Raw genomic sequence first — 23615 nt, 5'->3', positions numbered from 1 at the left:
TGTGAAGACATGCCTAAACATATAAAAACACTTGGTGGGGCCTACCTGAAATTTGGATGCAGCTGAAACTTGGTCTGAACCCTCAGCCAAGTGGGACGCACCTAATGAGTGGGCTGGATTTGTGAACCACATCACGGTGGGCTCCCTGTCCACATGATAAAAATAAAATAAAATAAAAATATCACGGTGGGCTCCCTGACCTGACCATGTGACCCTGTCAACGGGTTGCATGGAAAATAAATGTTACGGTGGGCCCCAGTTTCCCTGGTCCACGTAAACTTATGAATGGTTTGGATGGCAATAAACATCACCGTGGGCCCTTGGTCCACGTGACCTCATCAATAGTTTAGATGTCATAAAAACACCACTGTGGGCCCCTGGTCAGTTTGGATGCAAATAAATATTATGGTGGGCCCCTGGTCCACGTGACCCTTTAAACAGGTTGTGTGGCAAATAAACATTACTGTGGGTCGAAGTCACATGTGACCTTATCAAAGGGTTGGGTGGAAAATAAATATTAAAGTGGGCCCAGGTTGTGTGGCAAATAAACATTACTGTGGGCCCCCGGTCTGAGTGACCTTATCAATGGGTTGGATCGAAAATAAACATTATGGTAGGCCCTACATGGGATCCACTTATGTATGTATTGTAATCCACATTCTCCATTAGTGTGGGCTCCATCATGATGTTTGTGTTTCATCTAAACCGTCCAAACATTTTGGAGATAATTTAAGGCCCATATTATGAGGCCCATTGTGATGTATGTAAGGCCCATGTGACTAGGCCCATCTTGATGCATTTGTGGCCCGTCACTGAGGCCCACCTTAATATGTATATACGAGACCCATGTATGAGGCCCATTTGATGTACTGGAGGCCCATGGGTCAAGGCCCTATAGGACGTACATAAGGCCTATTGTAGTATGATTCCACCATGGTATGTGTGTTGATTTTATAGCGGGCTACACCTTGAGAGCAATGATGGTTTAATGTCCACATTGTAAGGATGATGTTGGTTAAATGTCCGCATTGTCACTCTCTCCCTAGGGCCCATTAATAGGCCCATACCTGTAATGTGTAGTCCGTCTAGGCCCATATTTGTTTTGATCAGAACCCATCACCACATAACATGCTTAGTATAGATTCATGATTCATGATTATACATATCATATGTATGTCTGATGTGAGGATTGACTGATCACTGCATATGCCTTCTGGTAGATGGTTTATGGACTCCCTGATAGGCGGAGTTGCCCTACATGAGCACACGGTACGCGCGGGATTGTTGCATGTCTGATGGTATGATTCATGCACTTGCATTCATGTGATTATGCTCATTGTATGCCCTAGTGACATCAGGGCCATAGCCTCCATAGACACATCGTGAGTGGCTAGATTGGATACCGAAAATGTTTGGTTCTATCATAAGGGCACCATAAATGTCCCTCGATGAAAATTCATAAACCCAATGGTACCAGAGGATGGCTCCAACGTTAAGACTGAGTGGATATATGAGCGCATGAGGGCCAAATACCAGGAGGCCACGTCTCCCACTGTGTCGTGGTCGGTTAGAAAAGGGTGTGACCTTACTCGCCCGAGGGTAGGGGGCAATACTAGGCTGAGTTTGACCAGCTCACCAATAGGTCTGCTATCGACGTGCCGGATAGGTATTGACAGACTATTGCCCAGGAGGATAGTGAGGTTTCTTACGCTCACTTGGACTGCGCGGCTAGGAGAGCGACAGTGCCATTTGGAGTGTATTGAACCTCGGTGATTATCCAGAATGAGAACTATACTGATACATGATGAGGATTGGCATGCTTGAGTTGCATCTTGCATCGCATGGCCGTGTTATGGCCGATAGCATTCATATCTTGCACCACATAGCCTTAGTATGGCTGATTGCATTCATGTACTCATCGTCATGATTCCGCATTACTCTAACCTTGCATTCTGAGCATGCTTATATTGCGCACACACTTATACCACCCTCTAAGCTTTCTATAAGCTTATGCACGATTGATGCGTGCAGGTGACGCCAGGACACAGCCGTAGTATAGTAGCAGCAAGAGCATGCAGACAAGCTTTTGGAGTTTCTATCATCATCATTATCTTGTATTTCCTTTCAGACGTATTGTACTTAAAAGTTTTTTATCATAGTAGATTTTGTGATGGTGTTCTTGTGGTTATTGTTCGTGGGTTATGCTTTTAGTTATGCTCATTATGAATCAGACTGATGATTATAAATCCTCCTTGTAGTATCCCAGGATTGGAACCTGGTAAATGGGTGCCGGGAGCCGAGCATGGGGTTCTACGGAGGCTGTCGGCGCCGAATTCAGCGATCGAAAATTTTATGAGCCCGGTTTCCGAGTTCGAGGCGTGACAGGTGTGATGATGCAAGAGAAAGGAAGAAGAGAGAAATTTGGAACATGCCTCGGTACCCTGCCTGGGTACCTTGGGTTTCTTTTACTAGCTTGGGGGTAAACATTTTTGGCTTTTATTCAAAAAATCAGGTTGTTTCAACTCCTAGTCTGGCCACTTATAAAATTATACCTAAAAATTCTAAATATACACCATATGGTCCACTTCAATCTCGGAATAATACAATTTTTGGGTAGTTTTTTTCATCATGATGAGTCAATACTATATGAATGGATTGGATGCACAAGAAACAGTGGTAATTCACCATTAAAACTTAATGTAGGTTGAAGAAATTTTGGATAGAGCTGATATTTATGTGGTTTCTTCATCCTAGGTCTTTGTAAGCATTCCATTGCCCTTGTGTGGTGAAGTCTTTAAGTAGTACGATCCATCATTTAGCTTGATATATTAGAATTGCATGCAAGACTTTTCATCTATGCAAGTGATTTAAGATTTTACTTATAAATTACATTATTAATTTATTGTAAAAATACAATATTGCAAACTCCTTAATACATTGTATTTAGTACATAATATCTGTATGGGTCCAATCATCTGATAGCACTTCCTTCATTTCTAACTTTTGAGGAGGATGGTGCATTAGGTTAATTTCTAACTTTAATTTTTAGTAAGGTATAGGTTGAAAATGGACTCGTTGGTTAATCGAGATTTGACTATAATGAATAGAGAGTGGATGACACTAAGTTTTCCATACCCACGTTTTTTTTCTGGAATCAAAAGTTTTTCAAAGTTTGCACAAGAAAACCTTCCTGGTAGAGAATTCGTTCCTTGTCCATGCACCACTTGCAGATGTGCACGTTTTCCGGTTTCTTATGATGATATGGAAATACATCTAATGAAAAATGAATTCGACCCAAGCTATAGGGTTAGGAACATGCATGGGGAGCATGTATCACCTAAGTGTACTGTACATGAATCAAGTTCCCAATAATACCATAGTGTCTCAAACTTAATTGAGGTTCACAACGCGATTGTTCAAGAACTTGGTGGTAATAACCTAGATGAAGTTGTACAGGATGAGCCCAACGTGACCCCTATAGTTGAAGGCGTCTTTGGAGAAAATGAAACTAATGAGTTTGAAGCAAATCTACGAGACGCAATGGCTGAGCTATACCCTAGGGCCCAAGATTTCACCATGCTGACTTTCATTGTACAGCTTTTCAAATTAAAGGTGAATCATGGATGGAGTGAAAAAAGCTTTACAGAGCTCCTTCAACTACTAAAGAAGGTGTTACCTTCCGGTAACAAGGCCCCAACTAATACCTACCAAGTGAAGAAGATCATTAAAAAGTTGGGTCTTGATTATGTGAAAATCCATGCTTGTCCAAATGACTACATCTTATACTAGAGAGAAACGAGATGAAAACCATTTGTCCAAATTGTAAAACTTCTAGGTACAAGACTGAAATGGATTTTGAGAAAAAATAATCTACAATACCTAGGAAGGTGTTAAGGTATTTTCTATTAACACCAATGCTACAAAGAATGTTCAGTGTGCCATGGTTGGCGAAAGAAATGTCTTGGCACTCAACCAGAAAATTTTAATATGAAAAGATGGAGCATCTGGCTGATTCTATTGCATGGAAGAATCTTGATGACAAGTATACAGATTTTTCAGCTGAGCCTCGCAATGTTCGATTGGGTTTGGCTACAGATGGGTTTAACCCATTTGGCACTTTCAGTATGTCGCATAGTTCATGGCCCGTTATGTGTGTGACGTACAACCTTCTACCAAAGATTTTCATGAAACCTCAGTTTACTATGTTGACTTTGCTCATTGAGGGACCGTGACAACCAGGAAAGGATATTGACGTTTATTTACAGCCATTGATTAATGAACGGCAAAAGTTATGGCGAGAAGGGGTCACAACGTTCAATGATTACCATGAAAACAAATTCAACATGCGTGTCGTTCTATTTTGGACAATCCATGACTTTCCAGCATATGGTAACATTTCTAGTTGTAGGATAAAGGGTAAGTATGGTTGTCCTGTATGTGGTCCTAACACAGATTATTTGCGACTCCAATATGGAAAGAAACATGTTTATATAGGCCACAGACGATGGTTGCCAATGTCAGAATAAGCTAGGAAGGACACAAGTGCTGGCATGTTCAACAAGAAGGTGGAGATACGATGTCAACTGATCCGTCTAGATGAGATTGAGGTCAAAAGACAAACCGCGAACTTGAATATGCAGTGGGGGAAGACTGGGAAGAGTAATATAAGGGGTATTGATGGAGGCCGACAAGAGCTAGCGGATGATGTTGAATCACTGTGGTTCTTCAAACGATCTATATTATTTGATCTGGAGTATTGGAAAGATATTCCCGTGCGTCACAACCTTGATGTCATACATATTGAGAAAAATATATGTGAAATCCTTGTTGCCTTGATGTTGAACACACCTGGTAAAACTAAGGATGATGCTAATGCATGCAGGGACCTGAAACAATTGGGAATTAAGAAGCGTCTATGGCTGAAAAAGAACAATGGCAAGGTGATTTAGAAATAAAGTCCTTTCTATCTAAGAAAAGAAGAAAAAAACTTTTCATCCAGACTTTGCATGAGCTGCGTGTTCCGATCAGTTTTAGTGCGAATTGGAGGACCATCATAAAGGAAGATTGCGTGGATTTAAAGGGAATGAAGTCTCATTCTTACCATATGTTGATGCAAAATCTACTCCCAGTTCTCATCCAACATGCATTCAGGGATAGAAAAGGTCATTCGTCCTATAATTACAAGCTTTTGCACCTTCTTTAATGCCTTGTGCTCGACAACCGTAGATCTTTAAACACTCCTTACTCTCGCGAGGGGCATAGCCAGGATGTTATGTCATCTTGAGACTATATGCCCGCCATCGATATTTGTCATTATGATGCATTTGTCAATCCATTTGGCTTACGAGGCTCACATATGTGGTCATGTATACTATCGATGGATGTATCCATTCGAAAGGTACGTTGTGAGCTTAATAAGAATAAATCGGCTTAACATCTACATTTTTATGTATATATAATGTATCATTAACTTTGTCAGGTTCATGAAGACATTCAAGGCCTATATCTGTAACAAGACACGACCTGAGGGTTGTATTATAGAGCAGTACATCCAAGAGGAGACAGTTATATTCTGCAATCAATATAAAGGAAAACAGAAAACAAGCCTACTGGAAAAGCTGGAAAAACGGTTTAACAGAGTCATTCCAGGACTACGTAAGTTGGAAGATATCATTAATGATGACCCTAATGATGACGATGTTGGTCCAACAGGTTTGGGTCAAAGTGTTATCATAGCGGGTATCGAATACGAACAAGCTCGTAGATGGGTACTGAAGAGTTATCCCAGCTACGACGAGTGGGAAGGGTATGTATAATAAGCTCATATATATGTGTGTATATATATATATATATATATATATATATATATCTTCCTTACTTTATGTGATTTCAATATAACAATGTTATCGAATATCGTGCAGGAAGCATAAAGATTTCTTGCAGCGATGCTATAAGAGGATCAACAGGGTGCCTAGCGAGGACGAATTCATATCTTGGTTGAAGAGGCAACCAGAGTTCATTGAATCTAACGATAATGAATTTAAAGATGTTGTGAGAGGAACTCTAGCTTTTTTTATGTAATACAATAAATATTGTATTAATGGTTTCCTCTTTGTCACTAAGGACTATGAGGAAAATAAAATGAACCAAAACAGTGGGGTTAGGAAAGACAGTATGACAACCTTTCGATCAAGTGCTAAGGATATCAATACAGTGGATGAAAATCAACCTTACTACAGAGTCCTTCATAAAATTATCCAATTGGAGTACCGAACAGGGTACAAGCCCGTCCTATTTAAGTGTGATTGAGTGAAAGTGACATATCATGGTGTTTCTTTTGATGCAAAAACGAATTTGAGATTAGTAAATTTGTCTAGTCTTTACAGTTCAGACAAAGTCGGTGACAAGCCCTTCATTCTTGCAGAGCATGCCACGCAAGTTTTCTACGCCAGAGATCCAAAAAATCCTGACTGGCATGTGGTCTTGGAGGTTTCCAAAAAAAAAATTGTCGAAGAAGAAACGTGCATTCTAACGGAACGATTAAAGGCTGTAAGTAATGCCGATGCAGGACCTAATCTCACCTCATTAGCAATGGTTGATGAGTTGATATTCAATGAATCTGAAGATGTCAGTGTTATGGTCGAGAAAATAAAGAAAAGAAAATGATTGAAAAGAATCTACTGATTTGTTTGTATTTTCTAAGCATGTAACAGAATGATATTTATTGGAGGAAATCTAAACAAGGTTTGGATAATATAGTGAATTTTTTGTACTTTATCTGTGATTTAAATTATTTCTTAACCAGTAGTTTTTTTTTCTTTTCTTATCTTTTCATATTAGGGAAGAAATAGGCACATGGATTCACAACCAGAGGTATTGGGTGTGCAGGTGCTTGTGAGTACAGATTCAAGCAACACCAAAGGTAATAAGATACTTCTCCTTAATTATATATGTAAATTTCCTTTTTCTTATATATTGGTAATAATCAATGATGTGTATATATAACTGTTATTCTTTTTATGTATTTGTGTCAGCTTCTTCTTCATCTAAAAAAAGAGGCATTACTAGGGGGTCTCTTTACTTATGCCACCTAATAGGAAAAAAGTCCTAAAAATGAATGAATTCGGGCAACTGAATGAGGACTATTCCGATCATAGAGACTTTGCATCGCATGTCGGTGTCCTCACCCGTTCTCATATCCCAATCATATACCTGGACTTTCGCCAAGTGCCTTATGAACAAATTCATATGGTCACAGAAAGATTGTCACAGTTTTATGACTTTGAGGGTAAAAGTTAGGCTGCAAGTCTTGATTACATTACAAAACGCATCAATGATGCGTGGAGGAATTACAAGAGAAGATTGACTGTAAAATATATTACAAACAAGGATCCCATTACTGTGAGAGATGGTCCTGCCCCCCAGGTATCCCTATGAAGGATTGGAGGGCCTTCGTGGATCAACGCACCACCGAGGAATTCAAGAGGGTAAGCGCAAGGAATAAAGTCAATCGGGCCAAGCTAAAAGGACCTGCGTGTCTTGGGAGGCACAGCATGGTTGTTACTCGCCATAAGATGGTATGTATTTAAAAATAGATATTACAGTTTAAAATTAAATTTAAATTTGAATTATCATTCATCTAAATCTATTAATGATGTGTATTTGAATGATATGTAATGTGCCAAAGGTGATGGAGAAGAATCATACCTCTGATATCGAGATAAGTAGCTGTGAAGTCTTCCTAAGAGCCCATACAAGAAAGGACAAAGTTGTCCAATATCCTGACCTTGCTGTAAGTGCATCCCTCGTACCACTAACTAGTACCCTTATGAAAAGCCTATGTATAACTTTGAATTATATTGCATTCATTTATATTTTTTCACAGGAAAAACTAGATGAGCTCTATAGTAGCAATCCTGCTTCTAGGATGACCGGCATGGATGATGCCCTTATAGAGGTACTAATAAAATTTAAAAATTACTTAAGTTTTATAGTAATTATGAATATCCTAATAACTTGATTTATAATGTTTTACGGTTGGTTGGTTCTGACAATAGAGGGCGAATGCGGAGTCTAGGTTGCTCAATAAGCAAGGTAGGACTGAAGAAGTCAGCCCCTGCTTGTTTAAAGGTAGAGAATGTAACAAAAGAAAAAGAGAGCATAACTCAAGAGTTATCTCAGGTGAAGAAAAAATTGGATGGTATGACTCAAGATATAGTTGAAATGAAGAAAACATTGATGAATATGTAGAAAGAGAGACAGTATACTCAAAATCTCTCATCACCAATAGTCGCTAAATCTACTCAGGCATCGTCGGTATGCAAGTATAAATTTTTTACTATAATGAGCTTACAATTATATTATAAATGCTAACAATACCAATGTCATTTTATATATAAATGTAGCTGGATATTATATATATATCGGTAAGAGATGCGACTTGCTTGGCTTTGGAAAATGTGGTGTAGTTACTCGTGGTGAAGTACACAAAGTTAATCCAAATGCAATTTTCCATTGCGAACCGTTGGAGGATGGAGCTTTTGTTGTTGTCCTGACTGAGGTTATACAACCTCACGCTCCTTTGTAGAAAGAAGATGGGTTTGCATCTACACTTGGAGAGGCCGGTCCAGGATCATTTGTGTAATGGGGGAAAGAGGCTTTGAGAATTCAATAATTTGAACAAATTTGGTACTGTATAATTGAACATGTGTTATGTGCATTTTGAACTAATTTTGAACTTGTTGTGTGCATTTTGAACTAATTTTGAACTAATTTGGCACTTTTTTAAAAAAAATATTGAATGAATTTTGTACTCTATATTTGAACGTATTTATAGTTTTAGGCTCCATTTGGTCATCACATTAGTATTTATGAAAATATTTTTTTTTTAAAACCAAAAGGAGCCTAAGCCCTTTTTAACTCCGCCAATGCAACTCCTTGCATTATCGGTCCCAAGCCCGGGTATAGGAGGAGGAAGAAGGGCTTTAGAATGAATCGTCAACTATGGAGGAGGTCCTGAAAATGCAGTGAGTATCTCTGGTTTTATGGTTTTACTTGTACATTCCTGTATTGATTACTCAAGCATGACGGTTATGCGCATTCTTTCAAGTGGATGTTGCATGTGGGAGGGTTGGAGCTGCATATTTCAAATTCAAGCATCTGGTATGTCTCTTGTTAAGAATGCACATGTGTAGTTCATCAAACAATACATTATGTGATATCGTGTGTATGATATTTATGTTGTAATTTTCCTCATGTATTTTGCTTAAAATCCATGTTTATGCATGATTCTCATGCATTAACATGGATTTAGGCCAAAAAAGATCGAAATGGAAAATTTGAAAAAACAGAAAAAATTTTCTTTTATAAAGTAAGTATTTGGGGCCAAGTGGTTATGTATTTGCTCCATTAAATTTGATCGAAATTAATGGAGCAGACTCGGATGTGCGTCGGAGCTATCCGGATGAGCGGGGGTCCCTGGAAGGTGGGAACCACTGTTATGACCATGATGAAGCTGTCCATTTCCTATGGACAGCATTGGAGAGGCCTGGCCATTTGTACAGGCCATGTTTATGTATTTGCTTGAAATTAATGGAGCAGACCCGGATGTGCGTCGGAGCTATTTGGATGAGCGGGGGTCCTTGGAAGGAGGGAACCGCTGTTATGACCATGATGAAGCTGTCCATTTTTTATGGACAGCATTGGAAGGGCCTGGCCATTTGCGCCGGATGGCCATGTTTATATCTGTATTTGCAGGGACCATACCCTTAACCTAAACCAAAACCTATGACCTAAAACTTAACCTATAACCTAAACCTCAACCTTAACCTAAACCTAAACCTTAACCTAAAACCTAAAACCTAAACTTAAACCTAAAACCTAAATGTATTCTCAAATCCCTAAACCTAAATCTACACCTAATCCTAATCTCAACTCCCTAACCTAAACCTATACTTAAACTTGAAAACCCAAACATAAACCCGATCCCAAACCCGAACTCGATTTCCTAAACCTAAACCTTAACCTATTCTCAATTCCCTAAACTTATAGCTTATAACCTAAACCTAAACCTAAACCTATAACCTTAACCTAAACCAAAACCTATGACCTAAAACCTTAACCTATAACCTAAACCTAAACCTAAACCTCAACCTCAACCTTAACCTTAACCTAAACCTAAACCTATACTTATAACCTTAACCTAAACTTCTAACCCTAACCTAAACCTATTCTTAAATTCGAAAACCTATAACCTAAACCAAAAACTTAACCTATAACATATAACCTATTACCTAAACGCAATTCCCTAAACCTTAACCCATAACCTAACCTATAACCTAAACCTAAACCTATAACCTAAACCTAAACCTAAACCCAAAACCTAAATGTATTCTCAAATCCCTAAACCTAAACCCACACCTAATCTTAATCTCAACTCCCTAACCTAAACCTAAACCTAAACTTGAAAACCCAAACTTAAACCCCATCCCGAACCCAAACCCAATTTCCTAAACCTAAACCTTAACCTAAACCTATAACCTTAACCTTAACCTAAACCAAAACCTATGACCTAAAACCACAACCTATAACCTATAACCTAAACTTATAACCTATAACCTAACCTTAACCTAAACCAAAAACCTAAACCTTAACCTATAACCTAAAACCTAAACATAATCCTAACACCTAAATGTATTCTCAAATCCCTAAACCTAAACCTACACTTAATCCTAATCTCAACTCCCTAATCTAAACCTAAACCTAAACTTTAAAACCCAAACCAAAACTTATAACCGAAACCTAAACCAAAACCAAAACTTATAACCTAAACCCGAACCCATTCTCAAATCCCAAAACCTATAACCTAAACCAAAACCCAAACCTATAACCTAAACCCGAACCTATTCTCAAATCCCAAAACCTATAACCTAAACCAAAACCTTAACCTATACCTATAACCTATAACCAAAACCTATAACCTAAACCCGAACCCATTCTCAAATCCCAAAACCTATAACCTAAAACTAAACCTAAACCTTAACCTAAACCTATAACCTATAACCTAAATCAAAGCCAAAACCTAAACCTAAAACCTAAACCTATAACCTATAACCTAAATCAAAACCTATAACCTTTCCCTAAACCTATAACCTATAACCTAAATCAAAACCAAAATCAAAACCAAAACCAAAACCTAAAACCTAAACCTATAACCTATAACCTAAATCAAAACATATAACCAAAACCAAAACCAAAACCTATATCCTAAACCCGAACCCATTCTCAAATCCTATAACCTATAACCTGAACCTAAACCTAAACCTAAACCTAAACCGTCAACCTTTAACCCAAATCAAAACCTATAACCTAAACCAAAACCAAAACCTATAACCTATAACCTAAACCCGAACCCATTATCAAATCCCAAAACCTATAATCTAAACCGAAACCAAAACCTATAACCTAAACTCGAACCCATTCTCAAATCCCAAAACCCAAACCTAAACCTAAACCTAAACCTAAAACCTAAACCTAAACCTATAACCTAAACTCAAATTCCTAAACCTAAACCTAAACCTAATCCTATAACTTAAACTCAAATCTCTAAACCTTAACTTATAACCTAACCTAAACTTATACTTATAACCTAAAACTATTCCCAAATCCCAAAACACATAACCTAAACCTAACCTTTTGTAAGCCCCGTATCCTAGACCATACCGTTCCATAGACTTCCGCGGTCTTCCCGGTCGAATTGTGGCAACCTTCGACCCTTAACCGGCAATTACACGTGACCCTGATTCACACGCCGTCAACCCGAGTCGACTCAACCCAAGACTTGAACCATAGCGACCGTGCCGTCTCCGCGGTTCCGATGTCACGACTCGCGCGCCAAGGCGATACCTTAGTTTGGAGATGTAGGCCAGCATTCGGTGCGAGGAAAACGCCGCGCGTGAAAATTTCAAGAGAACCTCTACGATTTGTCACATCAATCCATCAATCCATCAATCTCAACATGCCAAGTACACATCACCTTTCACCCATTCCCATGCAACCACAAAAGTCAAAAGTTCTTACAATGCCCATACTTTTCTTACACCATTTGCCACAAAAGTCAAAAAGTCCCTTACACCCATCACTCACCACATCCATCACTCTATCGCCCATCACTCTCTCTCTCTCTCCCTTTACAATTCTCTCTCCCCTTCATTTTTCAATTCACTTTCCCAAGCAAGAGAGCACCATACGTATGAGCCTCTTCAAGCTTTCCCAAGCAACAAAGATGGCCCATTTCCTACCCTTTCATCTCCCATCTCAACCATCCAAACCGCATCTCCTCCGTTGGTATCAAAGCTAAGGAGTTAAAGAAGCCTAGGGTGCAAGAAGAAGTCGGTGGGTGAACTTTATTTTCTTTTTTGTGATTTAAGGGCCCACATTTGGTGGGACCCATCTTGATGAATGCTTTGTATTGAGGGGCTCATAGTGGCAGGGCCTCTCCTCCACTCGATTCCTTCCTCTCTCTCTCTCTCTCTCTTTCTCATGTATTGTGGACCCCCCTTTTTCATGTATGATCCACACCATCCCATCCGTAGGGCCCACGTTGTGGACCATTCTTGGGTGGGCCTAGATGTGGGGAAAACACAAATATCATCTTGATTCAAAACAAATTCAGGTGGGCCACGTCCCTGTGGTACCCACCATAATGTTTGTGTTACGACCACACGTCCAGTGTGAGGGCTGGATGCTGGCCAGTGACACCCTGCCCCATAGCTCAACTGGCAGGCTGCGTGGAGATACCTCGTTTCAAACACTGTGGTCATGGTATCGATCCTTATGAAGGTGGCTAACATGGAGGGTGTGTGCTCACATGAGTGTACTGCAAGGGTGTGGGGTCCATGGGACCCATCCACACCGTCCATCCAGTTGGCGTGGGCCACACCACCATGCAAAGTTCTTTTCGAAGATTGACTTGCGTTCCGATTATCATCAGATTCGGGTCCGAGAGGAGGACATTCTGAAGACAGCATTCAGGACGCGTTATGGTCATTTCGAGTTTCAGGTCATGTCCTTCGGACTGACCAATGCGCCCGCAGTATTCATGCAGTTGATGAACGAGGTCTTCCGCCCTTATCTCGATCAGTTTGTTGTAGTCTTCATTGATGACATTCTGATCTATTCGAGGACCCGTGAGGAGCATGAGTAACATTTGGAGGTTACGTTGTAGACCCTCCGGGCACACCAACTGTATGCGAAGCTGGAGAAGTGCGAGTTTTGGCAGGAGGAGTAAAGTTCCTTGGTCATGTGGTGACAAGGGAGGGTGTCGCAGTGAACCCCTCGAAGGTTGAGGCAGTGCGTCAGTGGGGCCAGCCCACGAAAGCGTCCGAGATTTGTAGTTTTCTTGGTTTAGCGAGCTACTACCAATGTTTCATTGAGGGCTTTTCTCGTATTGCAACCCTGACTAGGTTGACTTGGAAGGCGCAAAGTTTATTTGGAGTGACGCCTACGAGCGAGCATTTATGGAGTTGAAAGACCGCCTCACGTTCGCTCCTGTCATCACTCTTCCCTCTGGGAGTGATGGATTTATTGTATTCACCGATGCCTCGCATATTGGTTTGGGTGCTGTCCCGATGCAACACGGGAGACCAGTGGCCTTCGCATCTCGTCAGCTTATGGTCTATGAGCTGAACTACTCCACGCATGATTTAGAGTTGACTGCAGTTGTCTTCGCATTAAAAGTGTGGAGATACTATCTCTACGGGGTTAGGTTCGAGCTCTTTTCTGATCACAAGAGCTTGAAGTACCTCTTCTCGCAGTCTTAGTTGAACATGAGGTAAAGGCGCTAGATGAAGCTCCTGAAGGACTATGATTTCGATCTCTAGTACCACCCGGGTAAGGTGAACGTGGTGGCAAATGCCCTCAGCCGTCAGCCACAAGGCCTGGTGGCACATATGATGATTCAGGAGTGGAGGATGCTCGAGGATATAACAGAGTATGACTTTGAGTTTGGCTTGCAATCTTTTATTGTGCTGTTATCGAGCCTGTCGATTCAACCCTCTCTTGTCGTAAGGGTGATCGAGGCTCAGCAGGCAGATGAGTCGTTACAGGATTACCGAGCAGAGGCAGCATCTGAGAGTCAGACAGATTGGCAGATTGGTTCAGACGGTGGACTTTGCTTTAAAGGCCGATTATGTGTCCCAGATATTCCTGAGTTACGCAGAGATCTTATGACTGAGGCACATCGATCGCGGTTTTCTATCCATCCTGGCTCGACGAAGATGTACCGCGACATGAGGCGATAGTATTTTTGGGCGGGGATGAAGCGACAGATCGCTAGTTTTCTAGTCGAGTGTGACACATGCCTGCTTATCAAGGCCGATCATCAGAGACCCCCTAGTCTATTACAGTCGTTGAGTGTCCCGATGTGAAAATGGGAGCACGTGTCGACAGATTTCATTATGGGCTTGCTAAGGACTCAGCGCGGTCATGACGCCATCTGAGTTGTTGTGGATTGTCTAACGAAGTCAATGCATTTTCTTCCGATTCGTGCGACTTGGCCTTTAGACCAGCTTGCGAGATTATTTATCGAGGATATTGTGAGATTGCATGGTGTTCCAGTCTCGATCGTTTCTGACCGAGACTCGAGGTTCACGTCTCAGTTTTGGGGGAGCTTCTAGAGAGTGATGGGGACTGAATTGCAGCTCAGCACCGCATACCATCCGCAGACCGATGGCCAGACCGAGAGGGTCAACCAGATCCTTGAAGATATGCTTCGGGCCTGCACGATTGATTTCGACGGTAGCTGGGATGAGCATCTGCGATTGGCTAAGTTCGCATACAATAACAGCTATCAGGTGACCATCGACATGGCTCCTTTTGAGGCACTATATGGCAAACCATGTAGATCACCGAGTTGTTGGATCGAGGTTGGAGAGCGTTGTCTCGTAGGTCCCGAGCTTGTGCAGGAGACGTCAGAGGCTATTGATATCATCAGGTAGAGGATGCGCATAACTCAGAACCGGCAGAAGAGTTTTGCTGATCGTCGGCGTCGTCCCTTAGAGTTTGATGTATGGGACCATGTGTATCTCAAGGTCTCGCCCATGAAGGGCGTAGTTTGATTTGGAGCGAAGGGCAAGCTTGCCTCGAGATTCATAAGACTTTTTGAGATCACTAGGCGCGTTGGTGCCATGGCCTATCGGCTTGCCTTGCCATCTCAGTTGTCTGGCGTCCACAACGTTTTCCATGTCTCTATGTTGAGGAAGTGTGGGTCAGACATCGTTCCTGTTATAGATTGGCAGCCGTTAGAGGTTCGGGAGGACGCTTCTTACATTGAGCAGCCAGTCCGTATCCTTGATCGGAAGGAGCAGGTCCTTTGGACCAAGGTCATTCCGTTGGTGAAGGTTCAGTGGGGTCACCATTCTGTTGAGGACGCTTCTTGGGAGCGTGAGGCCGAGATTCGTGAGCGTTATCCCCACCTTTTTGATGATTGATTATGTTGTATTTGTATGTTATCGCTGATTTTATATGATGATGTCATGTCTCTTCCTCATGACTTATGTCTAGTTGCGATGATTGCGTAAATTTCGAGGACGAAATTTTTATTAAGAGGGGAGAGCTGTAAGCCCCGTATCCTAGACTATACCGTTCCATAGACTTCCGCGGTCTTCCCGGTCGAATTCCGGCAACCTTCGACCCTTAACCGGCAATTACACACGACCCTGATTCACATGTCGTCAACCTAAGTCGACTCAACCCAAGACTTGTACCATAGTGACTGCACCGTCGCCGTGATTTCGATGCCGCGACTCGTGCGCCAAGGCGATGGTTTGGAGGTGTGGGCTAGCGTTCGGTGCGAGAAAAATACCGCGCGTGTGAATTTCGAGAGAATCTCTATGATTTGTCACATCAATCCATCAATCTCAACATGTCAAGTATACATCACCTTTTACCCATTTCCAGGCAACCACAAAAGTCAAAAGTTCTTCTAAAGCCCATACTTTTCTTACACCATTTGCCAAAAAAGTCAAAAAGTCCCTTAAACCCATCACTAACCACATCCATCACTCCATCACCATCACTCTCTCTCTCCTTTTACAATTCTCTCTCCCCTTCATTTTTCAATTCACTTTCCCAAACAAGAGAGCACCATACATATGAGCCTCTTCAAGCTTTCCCAAGCAACAAAGGTGGCCCATTTCCTACCCTTTCATCTCCCATCTCTCAACCATCCAAACCTCATCTCCTCCGTTGGAATCAAAGCTAAGGAGCTAAAGAAGCCTAGGGTGCAAGAAGAAGTCGGTGGGTGATCTTTATTTTCTTTTTTTTGATTTAAGGGCCCACATTTGGTGGGACCCATCTTGATGAATGCTTTGTATTGAGGGGCCCATATTGGTGGGGCCTCTCCTCCACCCGATTCCTTCCTCTCTCTCCCTTTCTCCCTTTCTCATGTATTGTGGACCCCCCCCTTTTCATGTATGATCCACACCGTCCCATCCATAGGGCCCACCTTGCGGACCATTCTTGGGTGGGCCTGGATGTGGGGAAAACACAAATATTGGCTTGATTCAAAAAAATTCAGGTGGGCCACGTCCCTGTGGTACCCACCATGATGTTTGTGTTATGACCGCACGTCCAGTGTGAGGGCTGGACGCTGGCCAGTGACACCCAGCCCCATAGCTCAACTGGCAGGCTGTGTGGAGATACCTCGTTTCAAACATTGTGGTCATGGTATTGATCCCTATGAAGGTGGCTAACATGGAGGGTGTGTGCTGACATGAGTGTACTACAAGGGTGTGGGGTCCATGGGACCCATCTACACTGTCCATCCAGTTGGCGTGGGCCACACCACCATGCACTATGGTGTCCTCCGTCCTTGGATGGTGGGACCCACTCCCTCGTGTGGGGCCCTCCCTGATGCCCAAATCCATAGCTCTACAGGCAGACTGAGTGGAGGTACCTCGTTTCAACGGTGGACCCCCATAGCTCAAGACTGAATGGAAGATACCTCATTCAACGCTAAGGTCTTGGTGTCCGTGGGACCCACCCAAGTTTTTGGATACGGTTGGAACTTGGTCTGACCCTTCATTCAAGTGGGACACCCGCGATGGGTGGGCTGGATTTGTGAACCCCATCTCGGTGGGCCTGATAATGATTATGAATGTTTTCAATGGAGGGTAGCCCTCTTAACTGTTGTATCTAGTGCGGCCCACACAAGTCACGGACTGACTTGATTTTTAAGACCTAGGCCCACGCTGGAATGGTGCATCTGACCGATGGGTTAGATGTTTGGCAAACATCAACAATGGGGCCCACACAGTTCGACGAGCTCGCTGTACCTTTTCCCATATATATATATATGATGGGCCCTACATGGAAACCACCTCTGTTGTGTCTCTACTTGTGTCAGAGAAGGAAAACGAAAAAAAAAAGAAAAGAAAAAGGAAAAGAAAAGAGGAGAGGTAACCACGTGCTGCTCTCTCTCTCTCTCTATATCTCTCTCTATCTCTCTCTTTCTCTCTTTGAACGTCAGTAACATGTAGGTCCCACATGATGTATGTGTTTTACACACGTCGTCCATCCGACGGTGGGACCCACTCCCTATGTACATGCGTTATCTACACCGTCCTTTATTTGAATGGTGGGGCCCACCATGATGCAAGTGTTGTATCCATGCCATCCAATCATTTATGAGATCATTTTAAGACATGGGAAATTGAGGGAATCAGATCTAAAGTTCAAATGGGTCCCACCATTTAAATAGTGGACTGTGGCATCCGCCGCTCAACTTTTAAGGGCAGCATTAGTTCCCAATTGAGTTGATATTTATTTTCATTTCATCTATCTCTATGTTAACTTGTGAATAGTTCGGATCTCAAAAATATATGAGGGTGGGCCCGATTTGATATACCTGAGGCCCATTTGATGTAACTAAGGCCTATGGGTTGAGGCCTATTAGGAGTACACAAATCCATTACAATGTGTAACCCTACCATGGTTTAAGTAATGATGTTTTTGGCAACCGTGCCTTGGGAGCAATGTTGGTTTGACGTCCACATTGTAAGAATAATGTTAGTTAAATGTCCACATTATAATCCTCCCTAGGGCCCATTTTTAGGCCCATACTTGTAAGTCGTCTAGGCCCACCTTCGTTAAGAACAACATCCATCACCATATAACATGTTTAGTATAGTTCTTGATTCATGATCATACGCATCATATGTATGCTTGATATGAGGAGTGACTGATCATAGCACATGCCTTCGCGCAGATTGATTAAGGGCTCTCGGATAGGCAGTGTTGCCCTACATGAGCGTACGATACGCCCAGGTTTGCTGCATGACTGGATAGTGTGATTCATGCATTCGCATTGTGTGATGTGGTTACTGTACGCCCTAGTGACATTAGGGTCGTAGCCTCTACAGGCGCATCGTGGTTGGCATGATCGGATACCGAAAATTTTGTTCTACATGGGGTGCTATAGATATCCCTGGGTGAAAGTCCCTAAACCCTTATGGTACTAAGAGGTTACTCCAACGTGTAGACCGAGTGGGTACATGAGCGCCGAGTGCCGATTACTAGATGGCCGTATTTTTCACTGTGTCGTGGTTGGTTGGAAGGGGATGCGGCCTTACCCGCCCGAGAGGAGGGGGCAAAGCTATGATGAGTCTGACCAGCTCGAGGAATGGGTCCGCTATCGACGAGTCAAGCCCAATATTGGCAGGTGGATAATGAGGTCTCTTCCACTCACCTTATTGCGCAATGGGGCGACAATCTGGTTGGAGTGTACTAGACCCCGGTGATATTCCAGAGTTGAGTTATATTGATATGTGGACTTAGATGAGGATTCACATGCTTGAGTTGCATTTCGCACCGCATAGCCTTGGTATGGCCAACATCATTCATGTCTTGCATCGCATGGCCTTGGTACGGCTAATAACATTTATGAATTCATTAGCATGTTCCTCATTACTTTGATAATGCATAATTATATTATTACCTTACGCACACACTTACACCACCCTCTAAGCTTTCCATAAGCTTATGCACGACCGTTGCGTGCAGGTGACATTGGATTGCAGCAGCGCTGAGGCTTGAGCACGTGGCAGATTATTTTAGAATTTTTGTTCATCATCATTGTATTTTTCCCTTTATGCTCATTGTACTTATAAAGTTTTTTATCATAGTGAAAATGTGATGAAGTTTTTGGTTGTTGTTTGTGGGTTATGTCTTTGGTTATGCTTATTACGAATCAAACTGATATTAAAAATCCTCCTCATAGTATCCCAGGATCGGAACTTGGCGAATGGGCGCTGGGAGCCGAGAATAGGGTTCTATGGAAGCTGTCGACGCCGGATTCGGTGATCGAAAATTTTGTGAGCACGGTTTCCGAGTTTGGGGCGTGACACCTTTCCCTAAACCTATAACCTAAACTTAATTTCCTAAACCTAAACCTAGACTTAAACCTAAACCTATAACCTAAACTCAAACCCCTAAACCTTAACCTATAACCTAACCTAAACCTATAACCTAACCTAAACCTATACTTATAACCTAAAACTATTCCTAAATCCCAAAACCTATAACCTAAACCTAACCTTTCCCTAAACCTATAACCTAAACTCAATTCCCTAAAGCTAAACCTACACCTAATCCAAATCTCAACTCCCTAACCTAAACTTGAAAACCCGAACTTAAACCCAATCCCGAACCTGAACCCGATTTCCTAAACCTAAACCATAACCCATTCTCAAATCCAAAAACCTATAACCTAAACATAAACCTAAACCAAAACCAAAACTTATAACCTAAACCTGAACCCAGTCTGAAATCCCAAAACCTATAACCTAAACCAAAACCTAAATCGAAACCTTAACCTAAACCTATAACCTATAACATAAATCAAAATCAAAACCTAAACCTAAAACCTAAACCTATAACCTATAACCTAAATCAAAACCTATTACCTTTCCCTAAACCTTATCCTAAACCTATAACCTATAACCTAAATCAAAATCAAAATCAAAACCTAAAACCTAAACCTATAACCTATAACCTAAATCAAAACATATAACTTAAACCAAAACCAAAACCTATATCCTAAACCCGAACCCATTCTCAAATCCTATAACCTAAACCTAAACCTAAACCTAAACCTAAAACCTATAACCTAAACCAAAACCTATAACCTAAACCAAAGCCAAAACCTATAGCCTAAACCCGAACCCATTCTCAAATCCAAAAACCAATAACCTAAACCTAAACCGTTAACCTATAACTTAAATTAAAACCTATAACCTAAACTAAAACCAAAACCTATAACCTAAACCCAAACCCATTATCAAATCCCAAAACCTATAACCTAAACCAAAACCAAAACCTATAACCTAAACCCGAACCCATTCTCAAATCCCAAAACTCAAACCCAAACCTAAACCTAAACCTATAACCTAAACTCAAATCCCTAAACCTAATCCTATAACCTAAACTCAAATCCCTAAACCTTAACTTATAACCTAACCTAAACCTATACTTATAACCTAAAACTATTCTCAAATCCCAAAACCTATAACCTAAACCTGACCTTTCCCTAAACCTATAACCTAAACTCAATTCCCTAAACCTAAACCTAGACTTAAACCTAAACCTATAGCTTAAACTCAAATCCCTAAACCTTAACCTATAGCCTAACCTAAACCTATACTTATAACCTAAAACTATTCCCAAATCCCAAAACCTATAGCCTAAACCTAACCTCTCTCTAAACCTATAGCCTAAACTCAATTCCCTAAACCTAAACCTACACCTAATCCTAATCTCAACTCCCTAACCTTAACCTAAACCTAAACTTGAAAACCCAAACTTAAACCCAATCCCGAACCTGAACTCGATTTCCTAAACCTAAACCATAACCCATTCTCAAATCCAAAAACCTATAACCTAAACCAAAACCAAAACCAAAACTTATAACCTAAACCCGAACCCATTCTCAAATCCCAAAACCTATAACCTAAACCAAAACCAAAACCTATAACCTAAACCCGAACCCATTCTCAAATCCCAAAACCTATAACCTAAACCTATACCTTGAGCTAAACCTATAACCTATAACCAAAACCAAAACCTATAACCTAAACTAAAACCAAAGCCTATAACCTAAGCCCGAACCCATTCTCAAATCCCAAAACCTATAACCTAAACCTAATCCTATAACCTATAACCTAAACCAAAACCAAAACCTATAACCTAAACTTGAACTCATTCTCAAATCCCAAAACCTATAACCTAAACCTAAACCTTAACATAAACCTATAACCTATAACCTAAATCAAAACCTATAACCTAAACCAAAACCAAAACCTATAACCTAAACCCGAACCCATTCTCAAATCCAAAAACCTATAACCTAAACCAAAACCTATAACCTAAACCAAAACCAAAACCTATAACCTAAACCCGAACCCATTCTATAATCCCAAAACCTATTACCTAAACTTAAACCGTAACCTAATCCTATAACTTAAAATCAAATCCCTAAACCTTAACCTATAACCTAACCTAAACCTATACTTATAACCTAAAACAATTCTCAAATCCCAAAACCTATAACCTAAACCTAACCTCTCCCTAAACTTATAACCTAAACTCAATTCCCTAAACCTAAACCTACACCTAATCCTAATCTCAACTCCATAACTTAAACCTAAACCTAAACTTGAAAACCCTAACTTATACCCAATCCCGAACCTGAACCCGATTTCCTAAACCTAAACCATAACCCATTCTCAATTCCCTAAAACTATAACCTATAACCCAAACCTAAACCTAAATCTAAACCTAACCTAAACTTATAACTTTTCCCTAAACCTTTAACTTAAACCTAAACTTAAAACCTAAATGTATTCTCAAATCCTTAAACCCAAACCTACACCTAATCCTAATCTCAACTCCTTAACCTAAACCTAAACTTGAAAACCCAAACCTAAACCCGATCCCGAACCTGAACCCGATTTTCTAAACCTAAACCTTAACCTATAATCAAGTTCCCAAAAGCTATAACCTATAACCTAAACCTAAACCTATAACCTAAACCTAAACCTTAACCTAAACCTAAACCAAAACCTATAACCTAAACCTTAACCTATAACCTAAACTTAATTATAACCTATAGCCTAACCTTAACCTAAACGTATAACCTAAACCTAAACCAAAACCTATAATCATATGGTGATACCATTTCTTTTGTGTCAATTTCATTCCTTTTTTATTATTATTTTTTAATTCATTAAGAAAAAAGGTGGTTATACGTGATGCACTTTTTCCACTATCTTTCTTTTTCCCAATGGACATTCTAATTTATGGATGATATGACTGTTTGTAGGATGATGGAATATACGAAGCTTTTGAAATTTCAAGGTAAAGTCGAGCACATTTCTCTAATGAAGCCAAAGATTTGTATTTTCAACATTATTGTAATTGTAACTGTAATTGATTGAATGAATTCGATTGTAATTGATTATAATTGTAATTGATTGAATGAAGGATTATAATTGAATGAATGAATGATGTAATTGATTGAATGAAGGATTGTAATTGAATAAATAAATGATTGTAATTGAATGAAGGATTGTAATTGAATGAATAAATGATTGTAATTGAATGAATGAATGATTGTACATGTGGTAAGTGAATGAACAAATGATTTAATTTTTTAATGTACAAAATGGCTACAGATATTAACCGTAGCCACTAATCAGACAGGTGTAGCCTTTTCAATTTTGGCATATTGCTATGGACTTTTAGCTATAAATAATATCCGTAGCTGTTTGAAGTTTTCACCACAGATATAATTGCTACGGATTATATCTGTAGCTGTTGTAACCTATAGCTACAGATTAAATATGTAGCCATAAGTTCCAGACCTATTGTTACGGGACATACGATGACAGTCGTGAAACGGACTAGCTACGGACTAAAACCGTAGCCATAGGTCTATGGCTACGGATTTTATCCGTAGCCTTTGCCCCTTTTTTTGATAGTGTCGGCTTTCATCGTTGACTAGGAGTCCCTACCTACATGTGTAAAGCTTAAGTTGCTCTGTTTAATCATTCTTAGTCCTTATAACCATAGACCTTAGAGGTAACACCCGTATACCAGAGGTACGTGGTGTTACAATATAGTTGCGATAAAGGAATCAAACGAGCCACTATGATTGAAAGGTATGATAAGAGAACTCAAGTTGAAGCAAGAGGTGATTCGTTTATATTGTGATAGTCAAAGTTTTATCCATCTAGTGATGAATCAAGTGTATTATGCGAGAACCAAGCACATCAATGTGATGTTTCATAAGATACATGAACTCATTACTTTTAAATATATTCTGTTTCGAAAGATCCACATGGACAAGGTTGCCACTGATATGTTGACTAAACCGATGACCAAAGGGAGTTCAAGCATTGCTTGTGCTTGATCAATCTCTCCATCTATTATTAAGATTGTGCACCATTGCATAGGGTGTAAATGGATATGCATTCTAGGTGGAGAATGCTGGGAGCAGTTTATGCTCAAGGTAGAGGTTATAAGGGAGATCTTTAAGGTGATTTAGATTATTGTGTGTGATG

General features: G+C 40.7%; 1 long non-coding RNA gene across 1 annotated transcript; it reads left to right on the top strand.

Annotated features, from left to right (window-relative positions):
* The first annotated feature begins 9099 nt into the window (after positions 1-9099).
* On the top strand, positions 9100-22547 carry LOC131256239 (uncharacterized). Its single transcript, XR_009176691.1, has 2 exons — positions 9100-9162; positions 22376-22547. It is a non-coding gene; the product is annotated as an uncharacterized LOC131256239 (long non-coding RNA).
* Positions 22548-23615: the final 1068 nt, after the last annotated feature.

Source organism: Magnolia sinica, chromosome 9, assembly GCF_029962835.1.
Source record: "Magnolia sinica isolate HGM2019 chromosome 9, MsV1, whole genome shotgun sequence".
Classification (NCBI taxonomy): domain Eukaryota; kingdom Viridiplantae; phylum Streptophyta; class Magnoliopsida; order Magnoliales; family Magnoliaceae; genus Magnolia; species Magnolia sinica.
The sequence above is the reverse complement of the archived record's forward strand: the minus strand, read 5'-3'. Positions and strand labels throughout refer to the sequence as shown.